This window comes from Balaenoptera ricei, chromosome 3, assembly GCF_028023285.1.
Source record: "Balaenoptera ricei isolate mBalRic1 chromosome 3, mBalRic1.hap2, whole genome shotgun sequence".
NCBI lineage: Eukaryota > Metazoa > Chordata > Mammalia > Artiodactyla > Balaenopteridae > Balaenoptera > Balaenoptera ricei.
The window spans coordinates 55403626-55428489 of record NC_082641.1 but is presented as its reverse complement, the minus strand read 5'-3'; the positions used below and the strand labels follow the sequence as shown (position 1 = coordinate 55428489).

General features: G+C 41.0%; 1 long non-coding RNA gene across 3 annotated transcripts in view; it reads left to right on the top strand.

Annotated features, from left to right (window-relative positions):
- The window catches only part of LOC132363646 (uncharacterized), a 532506-nt gene that overhangs the window by 259903 nt on the left and 247739 nt on the right, over positions 1-24864 (top strand). For all 3 annotated transcript variants that reach the window (XR_009502630.1, XR_009502629.1, XR_009502628.1), the window contains exon 3: positions 5194-5384. This is a non-coding gene — a long non-coding RNA (uncharacterized LOC132363646). The remainder of the gene's footprint in view (positions 1-5193; positions 5385-24864) is intronic.

Genomic DNA, 24864 nt, shown 5'->3' with positions numbered 1-24864 from the left:
AAGGAGAAACACTCCAAGACACATATTAATCAAAGTATCAAAAATTAAATACAAAGAAAAAATATTAAAAGCAGCAAGGGAAAAAAACCAAATAACATACAAGGGAATCCCCATAAGGTTAACAGCTGATCTTTCAGCAGAAACTCTGCAAGCCAGAAGGGAGTGGCAGGACATATTTAAAATGGTGAAAGGGAAAAACCTACAACCAAGATTACTTTACCCAGCAAGGATCTCATTCAGATTCAACGGAGAAATTAAAAGCTTTACAGACAAGCAAAAGCTAAAAGAATTCAGCACCACCAAACCAGCTTTACAACAAATGCTAAAGGAACTTCTCTAGGCAGGAAACACAAGAGAAGGAAAAGACCTACAATAACAAACCCAAAACAATTAAGAAAATGGTAATAGGAACATACATATTGATAACTACCTTAAATGTAAATGGATTAAATGCTCCAACCAAAAGACATAGACTGGCTGAATGGATACAAAAACAAGACCCGTATATATGCTGTCTACAAGAGGCCCATTTCAGACCTAGGGACACATGCAGACTGAAAATGAGGGGATGGAAAAAGATATTCCATGCAAATGGAAATCAAAAGAAAGATGGAGTAGCAATTCTTATATCAGACAGAATAGACTTTAAAATAAAGACTATTACAAGAGACAAAGAAGGACACTACATAATGATCAAGGGATCAATCCAAGAAGAAGATATAACAACTGTAAATATTTATGCACCGAACATAGGAGCGCCTCAATACATAAGGCAAATATTTACCATTGCAACAAAAAGAATAAAATATCTAGGAATAAACCTAACTAAGGAGACAAAATACCTGTATGCAGAAAACTATAAGACACTGATGAAAGAAATTAAAGATGATACCAACAGATGGAGAGATATACCATGTTCTTGGATTGGAAGAATCAACATTGTGAAAATGACTATACTACCCAAAGCAATCTACAGATTCAATGCAATCCCATGGCATTTTCCACAGAACTAGAACAAAACATTTCACAATTTGTATGGAAACACAAAAGACCCTGAATAGCCAAAGCAATCTTGAGAAAGAAAAACGGAGCTGGAGGAATCAGACTCCCAGACTTCAGACTATACTACAAAGCTACAGTAATCAAGACAGTATGGTACTGGCACAAAAACAGAAATATAGATCAATGGAACAGGATAGAAAGCCCAGAGATAAACCCATGCACATATGGTCACCTTATCTTTGACAAAGGAGGCAAGAATATACAATGAAGAAAAGACAGCTTCTGCAGTAAGTGGTGCTGGGAAAACTGGACAGCTACATGTAAAAGAATGAAGTTAGAACACTCCCTAACACCATACACAAAAATAAACTCAAAATGGATTAAAGACCTAAATGTAAGGCCAGACACTATCAAACTCTTAGAGGAAAACATAGGCAGAACACTCTATGACATAAATCACAGCAAGATCCTTTTTGACCCACCTACTAGAGAAATGGAAATAAAGACAAATATAAACAAATGGGACCTAATGAAACTTAAAAGCTTTTGCACAGCAAAGGAAACCATAAACAAGACCAAAAGACAACCCTCAGAATGGAGAAAATATTTGCAAATGAAGCAACTGACAAAGGATTAATCTTCAAAATTGACAAGCAGCTCATGCAGCTCAATATCAAAAAACAAACAACCCAATCCAAAAATGGGTGGAAGACCTAAATAGCCATTTCTCCAAAGAAGATATACAGATCGCCAACAAACACATGAAAGGATGTTCAACATCACTAATCATTAGAGAACTGCAAATCAAAACTACAATGAAGTATTACCTCACACCGGTCAGAATGGCCGTCATCAACAAATCTACAAACAATAAATGCTGGAGAGGGTGTGGAGAAATTGGAACCCTCTTGCACTCTTGGTGGGCATGTAAATTGATACAGCCACTGTGGAGAACAGTGTGGAGGTTCCTTAAAAAACTAAAAATAGAACTACCATACGACCCAGCAATCCCACTGCTGGGCATGTACCCTGAGAGAACCACAATTCAAAAAGAGTCATGTACCACAATGTTCATTGCAGCTCTATTAACAATAGCCAGGACATGGAAGCAACCTGAGCGTCCCTTGACAGATGAATGGATAATGAAGATATGGCACATATATCCAATGGAATATTACTCAGCCATAAAAAGAGACGAAATTGAGTTATTTGTAATGAGGTGGATGGACCTAGAGACTGTCATAAAGAGTGAAGTAAGTCGGAAAGAGAAAAACAAATACTGTATGCTAACACATATACAAGGAATGTAAAAAAAAATAGAATGGTTCTGAAGAACCTAGGGGCAGGACAGGAATAAAGACACAGACCTACTAGAGAATGGACTTGACGACACGGGGAGGGGGAAGGTTAAGCTGTGACAAAGTGAGAGAGTGGCATGGACATATATACACTACACTACCAAATGTAGAATGGATGGCCGGTGGGAAGCAGCCACATAGCACAGGGAGATCAGCTCGGTGCTTTGTGACCACCTAGAGGGGTGGCATAGGGAGGATGGGAGGGAGATGCAAGAGGGAGTAGATATGGGGATATATGTATATGTATAGCTGACTCACTTTGCTATAAAGCAGAAACTAACACACCATTTGAAAGCAATTATACTGCAATAAAGATGTTAAAAATATAAGTAAATAAAAAAACATAATAAATAGGTAATAAACACATAGAGTACAAAGTTCATAAGGAAGAAAGTTTAAAAATATTTTTAGAATAAGTAATAAATGTGTATCTCAAAATATCCATAAGATACAAAAGCATGAAAGGTAAGTATGCTAATACTTTTTCCTTCCCCTAATCCTTTCAGTATTTTCCTTTCTCCCCATCCGTATCCCCCACCCAAACAACCACTGAGACTAGTTTCTTAACAGTTCGTAAAGGCAAAGAATTTGTCTCTTCCATCCTTTCTGGTGAACTGATCTCCATCGACAAGGCCTCAGTGTGTGAAGGCTGGGAATCATGTGTGTTGTATAATTGAACTATTCTATTTCTCAGGCTGTAGCTAATTTATAGATTTTCTGTGTCAGAGAGGTCATTAAAAATGCCTATTTTGAGAAGCCTTTCCTAATTTCCCTCAGGAGATCTTTGCCCACCTTGAGAGGCTAAGCCTTTGTATTTCCATCTGAAGGCATACTTTACTTCTTAATGTTAAACATAGCTTTTACTTTTTTCATTATAAAATCATATTTCATATTAGGAAATGTAGATAAGCCATCCTATACCACCACCATCCAAAGATAAACACCTATACTTTGCTGTATATACTTCTAGAGAATTCTCATATATTTTTATACATAATCTTTTAAAAAGTGATATCACATTATAATAACAATTTTTCAGCTTATTCTACCTTAGTATACACTCTGTATTTTTCCATTTCTAGAAATCATTCCAACATTTATGTTAGAGCAACCTGGCAGCTGTTGTAAATAGACCCCATCATGCGATGGGCGCATACAGTAGAAGTTTAAGCCTTGCTTTTGTACCAGTCCTGAACATGAATAGGCCATGGGGGCAGCTTTCCTCCAAGTGAGCAACCAGAAACTCAGGCTGTCTGAGGCTCTGCCATCTTTAACACTTGACTTCTAGGGTTTTGTGATCTTGCCATTCCAACCAGCCAGGAGGAAAGAGCATGTAGGATCTCACAGGTGCAGCACTGGAAATGGTGTATTTTATTTCCATCTACTTTTTATTGAGCAGGACTCAGGCACATGGCCACACCTAATAGTAGAGGAAGTTGGGAAGTGTATCTAGCTGTGTATGCAGGAATAAGAAGAGGAATTTGGGCGAAAGCCTAGCAGTCTCTGTCACATATTTATTAATATAGCTTGTCTGTGGTCTTGCCTATGCCTGGAAAGCTGAATCCTTGTCTGATTTATGCCCACAACACTTTTTACAGTAACTGACACATAGCTGTCACTGCTCTGTAGATATCTGCTGAATGAATGAGTGGAAACTACCTAATTCTATTGTCCAGGATTAATGAGAATCTATTCCTTTTGTTAAGGGGTAAACAAGAGACCCTTCTCAGATCATGAAGGAAATGTGGAGTAGAAACTTGGCATCTGAGAAGGAAAAACTTTTTAAGGAAAAGACAGGGTCCTTAGCCTGGTCTAGGAATACAGGTGAAGGGAATATAAACTTCCCAGGAGCCAAGGAGGCTTCCGAACAGAAATAGTCTGGACTTGCATTGTAAGGGAACTGCATGATTTCTTTCCAAAGCTGGATAAGGCAGATCTCTCTATAACCTTTATGGGTCTGAACTGTAATCCTTGATGTTTATGTAGTCTGTATCTTCATGACATGCTTATATTTATAGAAAAGAAGTTTTTTTGCTAGGGTTGTTCCTGAGAAGACAGGTCTGAAGGTCCTGTGTTGAGGGCTCACTCTGAGAAATAGGAAAGGCCCTGCAGTGGAGGAAATGCCACAGGCTCCCAGGGGACTGGCAGTGGGACTCTGGGGTGGCACCCAGAGAGCAAGTGGTGAGGACAGGTGGTCTCCTGGCATTGCTGGGAGACGGCAGGTTCAGGACCTTCACTGATCAGACAAATGTCTGTTTTCCTACACATTAGGTGATGCTGATACGGATTCTGGGCAGCAGGTGGGGGCAGGAGAGGCTATGCCAGTTCTCCACGTGCCTTCTTCCCAGGAGAGCCTGGAAGGTCCGTGCTGTTTTGTTCCCCTTCTGCCAACCCCCAAAGCATAGTGACTGGTGCCAAGGCAGCTGGCGAAGGAGGCTGAAGCCAGGCCCAGAATTCCCTTCTCACTCCAAGCCTGGGTTTTACTGTAATGTCAGGAGCCAGTGAGCTCGGTCCATGAGCTCCCCATTCTCACTTGGCCAGCCCTGCTCTCCACCTTTAATTGGGGAGATCATTAGGGAATAGTTGATTTCTCACCGTACAGTCTGATCCCCCCAGTGTACTTACTCTTGGAAACTACCTACAGATTTGGGGCTTGCTTTCCTCTTCTCTGTAAGAGGGTAGCAGGAAGAATGCCCCCCCATGGATTCTCATGGCCATGGCTGTCCTGTTATGGGGTCAAGTGGCCATTGGCTCTCTTCCACAGTTGGCCTGGTTGGGGAGTGGACTGAGGGCTTTTGGGCATCCTGAACACTTTTTTCTTTTTTTTCTGCAGGATTAGACACAACCTACTGGGACACACAGGGCGCTGGAGGACGGAGGAGGCGTAATGCTCAGCCCCTGCCCCACCGTGCCTTCAGAAGCTGATGGCCAGCCAGCCAACATTTCGAGGCAGGCACACATCCTTCGGGGCTTATGAATCCACCTTCTTGCCTCCTGCAAAGGGAAAGGGGATGATTGGGCCAGGTAATTTTATTATTGGATAGACCTTCTGGTCATTTAACATCTTACATTTTACAACTTACATGAAAATCAGCTTAACGTGTTGAAGGCTACTTGCTTGTTGAATGGAATTTTTAAATGGTGCAGCAGTTACTTTGGCTTCAGTAAAAGCTTGGAATGAAAAAAGTCAAGAGTATATATAGTTTCCTTTCAGTATCCCGAGTGGCACATGTAGTTATTAAGATTTAAAGCATTTTGGCCTTTAGATCATAAAATTGCTAGAGCTAAGGGGGAGAGGGTAGAGATGAAGGGACAAAGGAAAGGAAGGGGAAGGGGAAGAGGATTCTTGTAAATGTTTTTAGCTGATAAATAACGCTATCTTATAGGGCACTTGTCCATCTGAAACCTCGGAGCTCTTTGTGGGATCATACCATCAGTCCTCACACTGTCCCCCCTAGGAGATAAGAGAGGCAAATGGCAATCGATATGAAATTTGAAAGAAGAGGTTCTGAGGAGGGGCTATCAGTTGTTTGCTATAATGTCACCAGGAAGTTTCTGCACCATGGGTGTAGGTCCAGGTGTCCCAACCCCTGTTAGAATGCTTAGAACTGCACACATGGCTGTGCCCTGGGCTAAGTAAAGGATGAAGGTCGCCATCTTGCTTTATGATCCATTGGGGGTGAGGGGAGGGCACTATTAAAGAACATGAAAAACCATTTAGGGTAGAAGTAGAAGCAGGCTCTTGGGATGGTCCAAATGATAGGTTTAACTGCCTCCATTTTAATTATGAAGTTATTTGTTTGGATATGGCTACCATTTGAAAGCCACAAAAAGCAACTGAGAGCACAAAAGTATTTACTGTAAAAAAATTCAGTGGAAAAGAAATGCAGCGCGGTGGGCTGGGGAAGGGACTATCATAACATTTCTTCTAACCCCTCCCCCAGCACTTACTCCCCACCCAGTGAATCTCGTTAGTTGGTATATAAGGGGGAAATTGTAATTTAGTCATGGTTGAATGTATCCCATTTCCTTTTGGTATTTAGAGACTTTTTTTTTTCATAATTATGCTTTTGTGACGAGGGAGGTATTGGGATTCTCTGGGGTTTGGGAAGATCTTTGCTTTATCCTGAAAGCACCTGTCTATTCCCTCTGTGCAATGGTTTCTAATCCTGCCTAGGATGGAGAGATACAAAATGGGCTTCCAATTTCATGGTTGAAGTGAGAAGAGATAATATCAGCTCAGTTTCCTGCATAAAAATTATTTCTAATACAAATCTTCTAGAAGTTTGCCTTTGTGGCTGCAATATGGTCAGGAGGATAAGCTTGTGTATGTGTGTGTATGTAGTTTTCACTCATGTATATTTATAAATAGATCATGGGGAGAAATTCTTAAATAACCCAAGAATTGGGCAGGATGCTCTATGTTATCAATGTGAGTGTGCAAGGTGATTCCTTTTAAGCGTTTTGTAGCATCCCTTGAGTTAGAATCATGGCAAGTGTCAGGTGTATCAGCCCTTGATGGGAGCAATATTTCAGGCATCTCTAGCAGCAGTTATCTCAAGACAATCGTCCCTGTATAGGCTCCGCACATTGATCTTTGGCATTTGCTGTGCTGTAATATCGAAGGAGCTGAGAGAGGAAAGGGTTAAGGAAAATAAATGGGGTCTGATGTGAACATCTTTCCTCCTTTTCAGCTTTTTAGAAGATAAATGTTTTAGATTTCAATCTGTGGTTCCCAGCAGCTCTCTGGGAACACTGCAGTCGGCCCACAAAAATCGCTACTGCTGAGCCAACCCTAGATAATGCCTTTCAGCAGGGATGACATAATGTGCTAAAAGAAGACTATGATGTAATGCCCATCTCAGAAGTCAGAGCCAATTTCCGTTACAAAGCCTTGGAGTGTAGCAGGAGGTAATGAGCTAGCATAAATTTGTGCAGCTCGGAAAACTTTTAGGTCTGATATTCTGATCTGCATGTTTAAAGGCAGAAGAAAAAAAAAGAAATAGAATTCCTAGATCTGCTGGGCTTAAGAGTATCTGCTCAGCAAGAAGCTCTGCCCACTTCCAATTTGGACAGACTGGTGCCCCAGGCTGCCCAGATCACCTTGGCCCAAGGGGGAGATAATTGTCTGGGTCCATCATCTGCAGCAAGGTGGTGATGTAATGTGTAAGGCTAAATTTGTTTCTGCAGATGATGCTTGAGAAGTGGGTATGGTGTTTGAAGGAGATCGTGCCTTCCCTGGCATGTGGGGGTAACCAGGTTGGAAATGCCTAGGAGGAAGTCGGGGGAGGGAGTAAGGAGTGTTGAAGAAAGTCAGAATGACCTTGAAAACTGTGTTAGGTGCAACCTGCCCTGGCTTGGAGAAGTACGCTTGTGGGGTACCTGAAGCTCCCAGGTAACCTCCGCAGCCTCACCTTAATGATGTATCCTGACCTCCTGGGGTGTCGCCTGCCTGGCAACCAGGGTCCAGCTCTTTGTTGTGTTTCATACAAATGTTGAAAACAGCCATAAATTCATCTAAGCAATGACCTAGAGTCTCATAGGATATGGAAAGGAAAGCACGATCTTTGATTTAAAGGGCGTTCTATCCCATTCCCACTACAGTTTTCTTTTGGTTCATTCTTTCCTTCATTTTATTTTTAATGGCTCTGAGTGCTTCCATGAGGAACAGATTTCTGTTTTGTTTGCCTTCCATGGTTTCTGTTGCTTATTCCTCACTGGGGGGCTTGATCCTGTAACCTGCCCTGCACACCATCAACTCCCTCTGGATGGAAGGACAATAGTTTTGTGTGCCTTCTTGTTGCAGATCAGGCCACCAGTGCCACAGACCTGGTGATAGCATTGGCAGAGAATTGCTGGCTTCACAAACTGAATGCTGTGTCTTTAAATAAGGAATGGACATCAGGAGCAGATGAAATTTTTCTGGTATAAGAAAATGAAATAAAATGGAAAACATAACATATAGGTTAAAGAAGAAATGCTCCTGTGACATGCCAACTGAAATGGGCATTGCTTTCTAGACCTTTCTGTGAAGTGCCAGCAAGTCTTTTAAGTGTATTCTTCCCTGTTGAAAGGAGAGTCGCCATCTCAGCCACTGGTGGTCATTTGCAGATGGATCACAGGTCAGATATCAATACTATTAATGATAATTTTTATCCAGTGTTTTTCAGTGTACAGCAGATGCTGTCCTAAACTCCTTGCATTAACTGTCTTGTTTAATTCTTACCAGAACCCACCCTGTGGGGTAGGTCCACTTAGTATTATCACATCCATTTTACAAAGGAGGAAACTGAGGCTCAGAGGGTTTAAATAACTCACCAGGTTCCCAGCTAGTACGTGGCCCAGCTGGCACTGGCATCCCTCTTATCCTAGGACGCTGCAGGAGACATGCTTAACCGCTATGGAGCACTAGTGTACAGATGGCACCAGGTTTAGGTAGAGATGGTTCCTGTCTTCAAGGTGAGGTATTCCACAGGGCAAGTGAATGCCTTCATTGATAGTTGCACAAAGCAAAGGATTGTTATCTTTTCTTTCTGTATCTGCATCACTTGGCCCAGTGCTGGGTATGTACCATGTGCTCACTAATTATTTGCTAAGGTGGGCAGTGGGGGATGCAGAAGAAAGAGTGCATGAAAGAATAAAATCCAAATCAGATAGAGAGCGCTCTGAAAATGACAAGGAGTCAGGTTGCTTCTAGTTTATCAGTGAAGACTGCATGCAAAAGATGGTCTACAATGTGTCTACATTAGCAGCGAAATAAAGTGAAAAGGGTTATTATTATTTGTCCCCAAATACTTTAGCCTCTGACTGGGTGATTGAGTCTGCTCAGTGAATAAGTGGTAGAAAAATGTTATGCACAGATGGCATTTGTATTAATAGAGGCCCCTCCATAGGCAAGTTCTTACCAGTTCGATAATGTCAGTTTTTAAAAGGAATCTCTGATATACAGATGAATGGGGACAGGAGCATAGTTTGACTATAGGAAGGACATGGTAAAGCAGAATTACTGATTTGGATAGTCTCCTTTATTTTCAACAGCCATGGGTCCACCACTATATAGTTATTGTATTTACACAACAGCACAGAGATTATGAGACCTTCTCCCTCTTCTTTAGTCTGAGATATGTGACATCTGATGTTTGTTTATTCTCATCTTTCTAAACCATAAAAAGACATAGAAGGGACAATACAATTTAAAAAAATCTCACAAATATCCTCAACCTACAGCAAGCAAAATCATTCACTCAACAAACATTGGGCAATGGTGAGACCATCTCAGTGGTAGGTTCAAAATCTCATGCTTTCAAGTATCTATTTGGCATGGAGGAATTTTGTTTTCACCACAAAAACCCTAGGAAATGCTCCTTTGACCTTCACACCAAATTATTCCTGCCCTGTCTGCATCCTTAATGCCTAGTGAATCTGCCTCCTTTCTGTTCTCACAGCGAGTGCTCTTTACCTCTCATTTAGATCATCATAAGAAGCTGATTCTTCCTCCAGTGTCTTTCACTCCAATTCATTATGGCCCAAGTAATCTGCCTAAAGGCCAGTCCTCTGAAAAATTTTCAGTGTCTGTCTATCACCTAGAGAATTTAGACCAACCTTTCTATCTCATTCTTTTAGATACTCTGCAGTTTGGCTTCCATCAAAACTTTCCAGCTGTATATCCCTTCATTTATCTATCCTATGCTTTAGCCAAACTGGCCTACTTGTTGTCTCCCAAACAGATATTTTATTCTTGTGCCTTTGTGCAATTTCCTTTTTTCCAGGAAGGCCATTCCTCAGTGTCCTCTTACTGTTTAAGTCTTTTCTGTCCTTCAAGCCCCAGCTCAAGAGGCCACATCTTTGATGAAGATTTCTTGGCTCCTGCCTCCTGGAAATGACTTACTCTTTCTCTGGGCTCCCGTAATATTCAGGTCGAATCTCTCGGGGATTCTATCTGATTCCTCCCTGTGTTATAATTGTTAGTGTGAAATGTCACAATCTTAGACTTTTGCAACCAGGAGAAATATTTTTCTTCTTTTTAAATTCCTAGAGGCAAGAGTACATCTCCTTCATATTCACATCCCATGGAGTGTGCAGCAGATTCTTATCACATGGCAGATGTTCAGTAGATGACTGTCAAATGAATGAAATGAGCATTTAAAATCCACAGTTGCAATATTAACCATTGAGACATATATAGTCCCAAAGCTGGAAAATGGGGTTCACTTAGATATACTTGCCTCTGCTTCTTTTTGTCCCTTAGATATGGGTGACCAAGGATATTCAGTGAGACTTGCTGCTATTTGGTTTATCTGAGGAGGCCAAAAATAGTTGGGAAGAAAAGGGTGATGACAGGAGATGACAGGAAGCCGCTGACTAGTTGACTTTCTTTTTTTCATCAAAAATTTTCACCCTTTACTTCTCTCTTTACTATCCCTTTCGTCTTCCTCCTGTTCTCCACACTTTTTGACTCATGGTAAGGACCATGAGTGATCAATACAGATTAGAAAGATAATACTAGATTTCTTGCTCCATGGAAACTTTCTGGTTCCACTGAATTATTATGTCCATTGAGGAAATTTAAGTCTTGCTTTCCCATTCTATAAAATGAAAGGGTGATAATGGATTAGCCCTGAGTTCCCTTATAGCATCAGAATTTGTTGGAATCTAGTAAGCGACAATGCTAGATATTTTCCCCCTCACTCGGGCTGTTGAGTTCTTGAGTAGAACATTGACATTGATATCTTCTTTGCTATAGATAGTTTTATGGAGGATGTTAAACCTTGAGTGGGTGAAAAGGATTTGAGCTGACTGGTACCGAAAACTCACAGGGCTAAAGAAATTCCCTTTAATGAATAATAGGGTAATGAAATTCCCCTGTAAAACTTGGCAAAGTCAAGAAAAGGGTGGGTATTACTATGGTGAAACTTCTATGAACCAGAGGGTAGCTAATTGTAACTATTCTTTTTCTGGAAGCTGGTGTAGGCACACACATCCCTGAATCCAAGAAAATAAGACTTTTTTTGTCCATGCTCAAGCACCTGTTAAAAGACCTGTCACTGAGCCTCTATCTGTGAATAGCTATGACGAAGCTCCACCTCTGACATCCTTAAAGCATTTCCTTTGACGAAAGATCACAACCTCAGCCTCTCCAGGTTGACTTGAAGCCAGCTACTTCCTGCCTAAACCAAAATAACTATGAGCCAAGCCAAAGGATAAGACAGTTTGAATGGATCAGCAGAAAAGATGATAATGAGATGAGGATCATCAAGATGGTGTTGCTTCCACTGATGGTTCCCGGGTCTCCTGCCCATGTAGGGTAAATAGGGAGGGGAGGAGAGACCTCCCAGGAAATGCATGTGAATCACGAGCAGTCCCCCATGACTACCTGTGGACCCCCTCCTTCCAGGAATGAACTCACCAACTGACTTCAAAAAGAACTCAGCCCACGTCTGCCATTGACCACAGTCTTGTCACCAACACCTTATGATTAACTGAATCAAAAGCTTCCGACAGGTCTAAAATTAGCCTGGCTAAACATACCATTAAGGAGTCAGGGAGGAGTGTGAATGACCTTTCTTCAGCCCTGGTCTCCCAGATCCAGTCAGCTGTGGGAGCTCACTGGCGTGCTAAATTGAGCTTTTAGGTTCTTAAAATAAATGACCCTTTAGATGGATTTTTTTTTTTAATTGCCTGAAGGTGCATATTTTTAGAAAGTTTGGAAGCATTCTGTTCATCTATTTTAAATCATTTGAGTGTAAAAATGTGGCATTTTCACACTTTGGGATATTCAGGTCCCCTATTCCTTTTTTAAAAGTCTCTAATATTTTTATAAACCTTTCAAATTAATTTATTTTAGGGCCAAATTTGATTTCCTCACCATTTCTGAGGTAGGAATGTAACTTTATGAGGGAAAAGAAAATCATGGCAGTTTGTCATAAAGAAGTTATAAATATGTGGGAATACTATTCTCAGCATTATATTTCTGGTGGGGACTTAAGTACCCATGGAGAAGAGTGGCAAAGGCAGGGTCTGTGTTTTTACTGCTTTACACAAACCTTTAATGGTAAATTAAAGAAAAATATTCATTCTCTTTATCCTTGCTACTCAAGGACACCCTTAGCCTCCATTTCTTTCCAAGTTCCAGGCATGAAAGACCCAGGGGAAGAAACTGAAGATGACATGGTGCCATTTCTGAACTCTTTCTTGACATGAGCCAGACTGTTTCAATTTCTTTACCTTCCAGCCCAATTATTTTGAAATTTCATTTCTCTTCTCACTAAGCCAGCGTGTCCCAAAGTCTGTTTCCTAGAATACTGGGTCTGTAGGATGTTAAGAGATATGACATGGAAAAAGAGTTTTGAGTTAAACAGATTTCTTTACTGCTGGGCTTCTTTCTCAGATTCCCTGGTGTGTGATGTGAATCTCTGAGAAGGGAATGTGATGTGTAGTATTTCTCATGCTTATGTGCCTTGGATGAACTTATTCTGCCCTCTCTCTCTTTCATTCTCTTTGTCTATTTATTAAACCAAGTATCTAGAAGACTGATGTTTTCAGAAGCACAATCTGGGAAGTAAAAGAGGATAATATTTGTAATTTCAAAATTTATATGTTTTTCAGTTGACTGGGCAGTGATCATCTAGAGTGGCTACTGGTATGGCCCAGCTCTCCCGCCACTGGGTGGTGGCCCTGGACCATCACTTGTCTTCTCTGAACCTCCATTTCTTTATGTATGAAATGAGAGGGCTGGGCCAGAGGATCCTTTGGACCATTATAGTGCCCCCTCCCCAAGTTCCTGCAAGGATGACAGTGACAGGGCTTGGCCACCCAGCCCCTCACCCACAGTTGGTTGGACTAGAGGTGGAATAATGTTATCTGTTCAGGCGTGAATGATGTACTTTTGGCTTCCTCTATTTGAGATATTGTCAAAGAGTCATTAGTGGTCAGAGAACAGACCTAAGACATTTTAGGCTAAAGGAAATCCTTTAACAAAGGGCAGGCATCTGAAAATGGGAGCTTGGCTAGAAAGTGGATCCTCAGCCATGATTTTAATATAGGCCTAATAGCCCAGCTAAGGTCATTTTCATGATTTTGAATTAAAGTGTGTCTGTGCTAATGCTGTAATTATAAACAGGCTTTATCAAGTCAAGGAGCATTTGCCCTTCAGTCATTGTATTTCAAGACACTGTCCACTTTTGACAAGTGAAAAATGTCTTTAGTTTGGAAGTCTACTACAGAAAAACATAGCTGTGATAGTTACATGTCATCTTCTCTCTGATCCTCCTACCTCAAACCCAGAGCCTGCAATCAATGTTTGAAGAGCCCTGGACCGGAAGGAAAGCCCATGTTCTATGTAAAGACACACTAGACTCTAAACCCACTGGGCTCCAGTTTCCTGATCTGTGAAGTGAGATCCTGATTGTACTGTCTCTTGGAAGCACACCTCCAGAGGCTTCTCTGTCCTTCTCCTGATCAAAACGTACCCGCCCCAGGGCCTTGCCCTCAGCTTTTCAAGCTGAGTCTTCAAACATCTGTGGTGGGTTAGGTGTTCATGGCTTCATTGCTCTCATGGGGACGTTGTTCTAGTTCTGTTGGCAGTAAGACACCCTTGAACACACTCTGCCATAGTTTGAAGGAATGCATTACTCCTGATGCAAACCACACGTTCTGAATGTGGCCATAGTGTTTTGGTGGCTTGGTGTATCTTGGAGCCATCTTCATTCATACTCCGCAGGCAGCTTCCTTTCGTCCAAGTCTGTTCATTCTCAATAACAGTATACAGAAGCCAGGGTAAAGCCTCTTATTTACACTCTATTTTCATCTTGGCTCAAACAAGTCGCATAGGATCAGAGTGGTGAATATGGCACCTGTCTGAGCATAGACGAATCGGGAAGAAGAGTCTCTTCCCCAGTAGACATCATTGCGTGGCTGTCACAAGTCTACAGTTTGTCCTTTAGGTCTCTGAAGACAGGCTCTGCTGTACCAGTCCCTCCCACAGGCCCCTTCCCATAAATCAGCTCACCCTCTCTAAGCTCCTCCAGTGTAGACAGTAGATTGCGTGACCCGGCCCTCCTCAGGTGAGTGTTGAGTGGACCAGGAGTAGGTATCTGATCCCAGAAGAATCATTCCCTAGGCTGGGTTGATCAATGATATTTTTTCTCTCAATAATTTGACCTAAGGATTACTTTCCTGTCTCCCATGCGTTAGAGTTGGCTCCTTCTAAAAAAGCCTCATCTCAGTTATGCTTCTGCCTAACCTTCCTGTCATCCCCACCATTTTTCTTTTCCTAAAATTTGAGCTGAGAAATTCCTATGGGAATGACTTACCTGTTGGTTTCTTTCTCATATAAATGGAAGTTTGTCTGTTTGCTTATTAGTACATGATGGAGGAACAAACGGATGGATTTTCATCTTACTTGGAGAGTACATTTACATGGTCTGACTTAAAATATAGGCTGTGTAACGTCCATGAAATTCACCTTTTGGGGACGGATGAGGATAACTCAAAGAGGGACTTTTCTTCATAGACATTTTCCAAAATATCTGCAAGAGATTGATTTGCAATCAAGTTGCTTTTGGGCAGTTGGGTCTAGCTGATTTGAATGATGGAGTTTGATGTAGAGGTTGAGGTAGTTTGGGAACTAAAAGGGACTTGGGCATTTACGTGTTTCTCTCACTGGAGTCTGGAGTGTGGTATGGACCATCTTTGTGCACTCTTTTCCAGGGATGGTTTGGTTTTCTGCTGAAAATATTTGAATCACTTTAGGATTAAAGCCAGGTTGAAGAAGAAAAATAGAGAGAGAGAGGGAAGAGGTGGCTTCCTGCCTTTAGTCCCTGAGCAGTTAGGATCTTCCAAAGTAAAAGGGTATGAGACTCATTCACTGATGCTCAGTGCCTGAGAAACACCGAGAGACCAAACCGTGTGGGACTGAGATGGAGGCTTGGGGGTGGCTCCATGAAGTCTCAGGGACTGAGGGATGGGCTGCATGGCTGGATGTTCTGGCTACAGTGTCACGTCAGGGATCTGGGATTATGTTTGCGTTCAGCATTTTTTTTTTCTCAGCACGTTTCTCAGAAACTGTGGAAAGCAAATGCTTAGGCATATGGGCTGCTGTCAATGATAACAAATGAATTGTACACATTTTTTTTTCTAAATTCCTGGAAACTGAATGACCACATGGCTGGGTATAAAATAACCCCTCCCTTATTTTAGATTTTTTTTTTTTTTTTTTACTATGAGTAATACTTTATTTATTTTATTTTATTTTATTTTTTAAACATCTTTATTGAAGTATAATTGCCTTACAATGGTGTGTTAGCTTCTGCTTTATAACAAAGTGAATCAGTTATACATATACAGTATGTTCCCATTTCTCTTCCCTCTTGCATCTCCCTCCCTCCCACCCTCCCCATCCCACTTATTTTAGATTTTCATGTGAGGTTTAAAAGATAATGGTGATACATCTTCAAGAAATTAGAATTTTGGGGGAAATCTTGATGGTGTATCCTGTGGCAATTTCAATGATAATTTGCAACTTTTCTGTTGGTGTGGTACATCATTTATTCTGCAGTGAGCTGGATGTTGTTTTAAACACTATGAATTGCAAACTTCATAAACAGGAGAAAAGCAGAAGTAGTTAGAAGGGCCCCTTATAAAAGTCCATTTAGTTTGTATAAACAATTTAAAATTTATGGAGCCTCCTTTGTTTGTAATTAAGAATAGTGGAAATGAAAATAACATTTAAAGTGACAGGATGACTTTATATACTAATAATATTCCCTCAAATCACATAAGGTAGGCATTATCGACATCTATGTTTTACTGATGATAATCAAAGAGATTAATTGACTTGCTGTAAATGACACTGCTGGTGGTGAAGTAGGGATTCAAGCCCAAGTCTTCCCCTATTATTCCTCATGTAATTCCATAACCCAGCCCTGTGGTGTCTTCTTTTTACAGTTTATTTTTGGTGAAAAATGAACCTGCAGCAATAAATAAAACAAAGCAAAGCAATTTAAGTACCCAAGAGGAAAGGTGTACTGGCCAACTCTTGTTCCCTACCACACATCCTCTTGCCCTACCTTTTATTCCAGCCATTACCATGGAAACCAGCTACACCATCTATCTCCATCTTTGTGCCTCCAGGATTTTTTGACTTGGCAGTGTGGGCCACCTACTGGAACTCACTAGGCTGTTCTCATGCATGAGCAAGCCTGGAACGGCAATCCTTGACCAATGGAGGATGGTAGCCGGTCAATAAATGCTCCTTTCCTGGATGGCTGCTCCTACAAATCTCTGCAATATACCTTGCGTTATTTTTTTTCTTCTTTCCTGTTTTGTTCTTTCCAGCTCTCAACTGTTTCCTGGATTGATCTCTGTAAATTAATGACCCATATTCAAGCCTTTATCTCAGGCTCTGTTTTCTGGGGGAAACCCAAGCTAAGACAAAAGCTTTCTGCAAACATGAGCTTCAAGACTGCTCACTAATTACAGCAGACATTCATTGTTTCTGTCATTTGGTATTCACTCTTTCTTCTTCTTTTTTTATTGAATTATAGTTGATGTATAATGTTGTGTTAGTTTCAGATATATGGCACAGTGATTCAGTTTTATATATGTATTTATATATAACTTTTTCAGGTTCTTTTCCATTATAGGTTATTATAAAATATCGAGTATAATTCCCTATACAGTAGGTCCTTGTTGGTTATCTATTTTATATATAGTAGTGTGTATATGTTAATCTCAACCTTCTAATTTATCCCTCTCGTCCCCTTCTCCTTTGGTAACCATAAGTTTGTTTTCTATGTCTGTGGGTCTATTTCTGTTTTATAAATAAGTTCCCTTGTATCAGTTTTTAGATTCCATATATAAGTGATTCTATATGATCTTTGTCTTTCTCTGTCTGACTTACTTTACTTAGTATGATAATCTCTAGGTCCATCCATGTTGCTGCAAATGACATTATTTTATTCTTTTTCATGGCTGAGTAATATTCCATTGTGTATATGTACCACATCCATTCTTCTGTTGATGGACATTTAGGTTGCTTCCATGTCTTGGCTATGGTAAATGATGCTGCAATGAACATTGGGGTGCATGTATCTTTTTGAATTATAGTTTTCTCTGGATATATGCCCAGGAGTGGGATTGAAGGATCATATGGCAACTCTATTTTTAGTTTTCTGAGGAGCCTTCATATTGTTCTCCATAATGGCTCTACCAGCTTACATTCCCACCAACAGTGTAGGAGCGTTCCTTTTTCTTCACGCCCTTTCCAGCATTTATTATTTGTAGACTTTTTGATGATGGCCATTCTTCACTTTTTCTTCTTATGGTAACCATAGCTTGAATTCTTCTCTTTCTAACTCAGTCCATGTGGCTTTGGTGTACCTGATTCCATCCCCTGATCCACATGTTCCAGGTCATAGTCTAGGTTTGGAGGAGAACATGTGATCTAATCAGATGCTGTCAGACTTTTACTGGGGATAGAACTTGTGCCCCTATGTGCTGGGCTGGGCGCCTGAGAGGCTGAGAGGTCTGTGCCACCAATGCCGTCATGTGGGACTGGAGACTATGGAAGGCAGGACTAATTGAAGGAAAAAAAGCCATGTCCTGATCATACTATTTGAGTCCTGGATCCATCTATGCACCAAACTAGATCCACCCCTGAACTGTTAGTAAGCCCATAAATTGCCCTTTAGCCAAGCTGCTCACTTGCAATGAAAGTGTCTCAACCATTCTCCAAATCTTCAGGACGTCTAGGTTCAGGCCTTGCCCTGTACATCCAGACGCATCTTAATTTCCATTGCACAAGTATCCTGCCAACAACAGGATTAAAGAAACTACCATGGGGAGATAGATTTTTTTCCTCATCCCATCCATCCAATCAGACTGAGATGTTCTGGGTGAAATAATCTGTGGCACAGTTTCAATCTTCCCTCACAGAGGAATGGCAGAGTCTCAATATCTTTGCTGATGAGATCATGGAAGCCATGGCTAAGACGGAGTCATTTCTGTCTTGATGAAAGGGGTGGGTTAGCTGTGTAGTGATGACTTTGGTGTGACTCACTTCTTCTGGGGCCCTGGTGTCCTCTTTCATTTTCTAGAATTGCTGTTTTTGAGGAATGCTCTGTACTAAGCTATATACTGAGTCTACACTAGGATAATGCTTTCACAAGCATTGCTGGTGGTGGTTTGGATAATCCAGGTTCTATCATCTGCAAGACTTTGCGCCTCAGATTTTACCTTCTTGTTCTCATTTATGCTTATTTCACTTTTGGAAATTCACAGCCTTCTTCCCTAATCTAAATCATTGTCTTCTGCAAACCAGTGTCTTCTGAGGAAGATTACTCAGATTTAGAAGAGTTTTACCAGAAAGACCTTTTCCTGTTCATTGCCCTCCACGTCTGCTTCTGCTTCTAGATGCCAGTGTATTTATAACCTACCTGATGGTGTGATGCAGATAAAGCCTTCCTAGGCAAGGGGATGAGGGCATCATGCCAGTCTTAAGGTGGCCCTAGTTTCTGAGCATAGAGGCAACCACTTAAATCTCTAGAGCTTGCGTGATTTCTCAACTGCTTCAAACTCCACATCAAAGCATCTCTGGCTTCTTAAAGGAACAGGAAACCCATAAGCTCACCTCATCTGTCAGCCATTCTTAAGGCTTTTTCTCCATAGGCTGAACAATTTTATAATTTTCTTAGTTGTCTGAGGTGTAGAAAGCTCAAGAAGAGGTGCCCAGAGTTAGTCTGGGACAAATACAAGGGTGTAGGACAGACTTGCAAACAGAAGTCCCGAGCTGAAAGGAGACACCAAACTAAAGAAAAGTTCTGTTCATCTAAGCAGGCTTTCTGAACAATGCCTTTTTCCCTGGGGACTTGATCTACCAGTATCCATCTGATCGTGTTCTCACTATTAGTTCTATCTTTTGAAGACAGTGCTTTCCTTTGAAAAAGAATTCTTTATCTCTGGCATCAGGGTTTTTGTTATATTTGCCAAGGGGCCCTGGGGCTCAATTTTAAGTACTGGGAGTGCTTATATGTTCCTTTGAGTTATTGTTAATTTTTTACTTCTAGGCAAAGAAGTGCGATGTGCCTAGTTTTTTTGTTTTTAGAGTAAAGCTCTAGTTATAACTACCCTGCTTTTGCCTGTTGGTATAACTCAGTAGTCTACTTTTCAGCCAGGAGAATGGGGTCCTGCTGAGATAGAAGACAACTGAGCAACAGAAGGATGGAGGAAGGCACTTCTAGTTATACTGGTAGCCTTGGACTGACTGGATGCTTCAGCTGGCCTCCCGTAGGCACGTTGATGAGAGCCCCATATAGAATCCTGCTCTATTTAGGATTGCCGTTGGGGACCCCAAGTAGGGCCTGCTAAAGTTTCTTTTACCTCCTACTATACATAAACAAATTGAATTACACAATTATGACAAAAACATACCTCACCAGCACCATTGGTCATCCCTCAGGCATTTGGGGTTATAAATCAAGGTCTAGAGAGGGCACATCTGACCTCACAGAGCTGAGAACCTGGCTCAACACAGCTAGTTGTAGGGATTTCTTAGACACCCTGTTGCACGATTGTGAGGTTCAACACCAAGTCTTCCAATGGGCTTCTCTTGGTGGTCATTTTGTAAAGACTTTAAAGCTGATGTTATTTATTAGTGAGCATCACTCTGTGCAAGACACTATACTTAGCACCGCAAGATAATACAAAGAAGGATAAGAAAGGGTTCTTGCCTTCCACACATTTACAATCTTGCTTGGGAAGCCAGGGCACTCAACAGACAAAATTAAACAATGAAATACATGTTTTGTAGGAACACAAGACTGCAGTCCTGGAGATGTTACAAGGTAGCTGGTGATTACTAATTAGGTTTACTCAATATAACTTACTTTTTTGATGATAAATAAGTACATCATTGTTGTTTTACATAACCTTAACATTCATCACCACCCAAAGACAGATGTAGATTTTGTTTCTGATGATGAATACCCTATGATTTATTTTGCAGCTCTGACATAGAAATCAAGATGCTGTTGTTATTTTATTTATCAAAACTAACAGTTGATGGAACTAGATTGGATATTGCTATGGCCCAGGAAAAGTTCTGAGCCACTGAGAGTATACTGTTGCCTGTCTGAAGAAGTCAAAGAAGTAACATGTGGTGGGGAAAAAAAAAAAAGTTTCTGGAGTCAGACAGGACTAGGTTCATGTATAAGACTTATCTTGACTATTTGTGAGCTGTGTGACTTTGGGTAATTTACTTAATCTCTCTGATGTTCCGATTGCTCACTGGTAAAGCAGAGGCAATATCTTTCTTGCAGGGATATTGAGGGGATACATGGTTTAATGCACATAACACACCTAGCATAATGGCACGATATGTGAAATTGGTAGGCACCCCATAATGATAGCCTTTAGACTGATGCAACTATACACATCTGAATTGCCTCTTCAGGTCACTTGAATCTTCCCATGGGATGACCAGGAATTGTGACATATGCTGAGGGCCCAGGGTAAGTTATGCTGGGCTCTGTCTTGATTAGAGGTTGTGCAGTTTTAAATGCCAGGTATATAACAGTAATAATTTAAGAAGACATTATTGGTTTCAATAAATTTTTAAAAATCTAGAATTTGTTTTTACTAACTGTTAATTCATAATTGGTAAAAATATTTTCTACACTTTTTTTTTTTAACAAATGAGATCAAATGATGTCTTCTAAGATGAAAACTATAATATGGTTGATGTTGCTAGTAACAGTGTTTGAATAAGAACTATGGTTTGGTCATAGAAAAACTTGTCTATATCATACACTTGTCTAAATGCACACAAATGCATTTAGAGAAAGTAGTGGTTGTCAGGGTCAAAGGCATTTATATATGTACCATAGACAACTTTGTAAAAGGAAGTTGTTAGGATACTGTTACAGGCTGAATGATGTCCCCCCCTCTCCAAATTCATATGTTGAAATTCTAACCCCCAGTATCTCAAAATGTATTTGGAGATGGGGTCTTTATAAAGACGTAATTAAGGTAAAATGATGTCATCTGAATGGGCTTCAATCCAATATGACTGTAATCCTTATAAGAAGAGGAAATTAGGACACAGACAGGTACGGAAGGAAGATGATGTGAGGACACAGGGAAGAAGACAGCTACCTACAAGCCAAGGAGAGTAGTCTGAGAAGAAACCAATCTTGCCAACATCTTGATCTAGGACTTCTAGCCTCCAGAATAGTGAGAAAATATATTTCTATTGTTTAAACCACCTAGTCTGTGGTGTTTTGTAGTGGCAGGCCAAGCAAACAAACAGAAACCGAGGTAGTCCTAGAGGATTGGGAGCTTATCTTTACCCTGTGGATAAAGGTGTGTGAAGGTAATAGAATAAATCAGTGCTACTCAAAGTGTGGTTCATGGACCAGTGAAAGTCAGCAAATAGTTTCTTTTTAGTCTGTGAGAAGCACATAAATTGAGAGAATAAATGTTTATAAATTACAAAAAAAAAATAAAATTGGGAGCTTATAACCTGGGGCCAGGATCATTCCATTTAGATCTGGCCACTACTTTTCTCAAGGGAAAAAACATAAAGAGGAGCTTGTAATTCCCTGAACCAGGTACTTATACTGCTAAGCCAAACCCAAAATGTGATATTCAATATGGAAGTCTGAGAATAGAGTACAAACTGGGTTTTAACTGATGTCATTTAAAATGTGTGAAAAATCAGCTTGACTAGCTGGAGGATTGAGAATTTGCCATTAAAATAAAGTTTGACAGTCTTAGTACTCAAAATTTGGTTTTGTAAACAACAATGTAGAAATGTGATTAAGTTCTCAAGGTGAGCACCTAGGAAGATCTACATTTGAATCGAAACTGTAACACTTCTGAATGGTGTGGTTTTGGTCAAGTGACTTGAGCTCTTTAAGCTTCTGTTTCTTCCCATGGCACTTCCCATGGCTGTTACAAGGATTAAGTGAATTAGTAATGAGTTATTGTGTAAATGTACAATAAGTATGAACTGTTATTATGTTAATATTAAAGCACAAAGTTGTTTAAACAGTAACTTGCTAATAAGGAAGAAGTACATGTTTTTTGCAGGCAAACTGTGCAAGAATTCAAACTTACCTGCAGTGGTTTACACAAAGGGTAGCAAATGCCATTGATGTGATTCCTTTCTAATTACTGCAATGGCTGGTGTGAAAACCCCGGTGGTTCTATACTCTCAAGTATGATAGTGAATTAGCTTACAACGAAATATCCTCATTGCTTAAAAGACTGTTCACTATGAGGGTAGGGCTACTTCTTTGGGTCAGGGTGGGCTGTGGTTCATCACAGTGTTCTTTATCGATTCTTTTGCACTGTTGGTGGTTTTCTCTTCTACGTACCTGTATATGTGTATTAGAGGAGGTAGGATATGGTTAGTGGCTTATTTTTAGATCTCACGTAACTCTTAGCTGTGCCTCTGCTATTACAATTCCAGACACCATAGCTTCCCCGGTTACCCTTGCTTTGCTAGCTCCTTTTACATTTTATGGTAAACCAGTTGATCGTTGAGGCTGAAGAAAATAAAGCCTGCAGAGCTAAAGGCTGAGAACTATATTTCTTTCACAAACCCTAAAGAGGAGGAGTGACTCAGGCCTGGGTGAGCCCAACGTTACCCAGGCCCTCTTAAAATAGGAATGTTCTTTTCCCTGAAGCTGTAGGGATTAGTGCTGTGGGCCTGGGAGTTCCTGAAATGAGCCCTCCCAGGGCACTTCCCCAGGGCACAGCGTGGGCCCCTGCCCCTTCCTGGAGGAGGGTGGGGACCCTCGATTCCCATGGACACCCTTCCTGCCACCTGCCATAGTTGAGTTTCCAGAAAGGAGAGGAGGGCAGATCCTGGGGGAGGCAGGGAGAAGAAAACAGGGTTCCCAGGCACAAAGCACCACACAGAGGCCTATGGCGGGGCCACGTAGCCCCAGGGGAATTGACGATAGCCGGGGGAAAATGTTCTCCCTATGGTTCCAGGCATGGTGCTCAGTCACCCTTCACAAGCCCATCAAATCCTTTCTGAGGCAGGTCCAGCCTGGGATGTTCTGTTACTTTCTCCAGAATGTTGTTTGAAGTTAAGAGCCTAAAATCATAAATAATGTTCCTTCTTGCTTTCTCCTTCCAGCGTGGAAAATCTTACAGCGTTTGTTTGTCTTTTGGTTTTGGTGTTGTGTTATTTTGTTTTGTTTTGGTTTTGGTAAAAATGTTTACAGAAATTTGGGGGTTATTTCCAAACCAGGATGATAATAAAGACATATCTTTTCTGGGAGTGCTGACCGGTGACCTCTTCAGGTCTGAAGGTAAATAGTCTGAAACATGTACCCCTGATGGGGAGAAGAAACCTGGAAAGCAGTAATGCCAAAGGGGAGCTGGGGTGATAGTGCCCAGACCCCGAGCAGCCAGACTGCAATGAGAGAAGGCAGCACGAAAGGCCAGACCTATTTTGGGACACGTACCCTGAGTCACGGAGTAACAGAGACCAGAGGTGACAGCTGGTCTCTTGGCTTCTCGGTGAACGAGCATCTGGAATATCACTTTGATTTTATAAAGCTCAGTTTAGGGGCATAGAACCCTAGGGAATTTGGAGAAGGGCAAGAAGGAATAGTTGGAGGTGAGGAGGACTTGGGGAATCTGATCAGAGGAAAGATTAAAGGAACCAAATACGGGTAGCTAATGGGGGGTTGGTAATGTCTACTAATTCACGACGCCCTAGAAGGCAAGAATTATTATAGTAGGAGATGTTAAAATTAGAAGATAAGAGATGGGAATTGAAAGGCTGAACAGCATAAGAAAATGCTCTGGCCGACTGTATTAGCTTACACAATAGGGCTACCATTTCCAAAGGAATTTCAGTGTGTGTGTGTATGTGTGAGGCCTCCATTACTTTAGATATCTGAAAGCAGATTTTTAGTACAGTGGTACCATAAGCTTCTCTGGATCAGAGACCATTGCAGCACAATGGTGTAATCTACAAAGCCTCAAGAGCAGAGTCCTATGTGAATATTTTATACTTTCATTGCTTGATCAAAGTGAATTATACCTGGGGTCACCTGAGCTCTAAATTTGGCAAAAAGTGTCTGAATGCAGCTTCTAGAACCCACAGCCTTAGCAAAGTAACCTCAAAATGCTCCTCTAAAATGTAGGCTTCTTTCAAAAGATTTTGATTTGATTTCTTACAATCTATTCTGTGATGAGAAAAGGAATTCTATGAAGGCTAAGAAGTAAGGGGCTTAGACTTCACTTGGAGGAAGCATGGTGCTTCCATGGAGAATGCAGGGAGGCCCAGAGAGCGAAGTAGAAGGCAAGGACCACATTCTGGACAGGAACCCATCAATAAGTTTGATAGATGAATCCTGAAGGATGCTGTGACATAGGTGGTTCCTGTTCCAGGACTGGGGATCTGGTTAAGTGTGGGTAAGTGTTTGAAAGTCCATGGAAGACTGACTCTGCTAGCAGGGATTTTGATTTGGACTGAAACAAGCCTTCT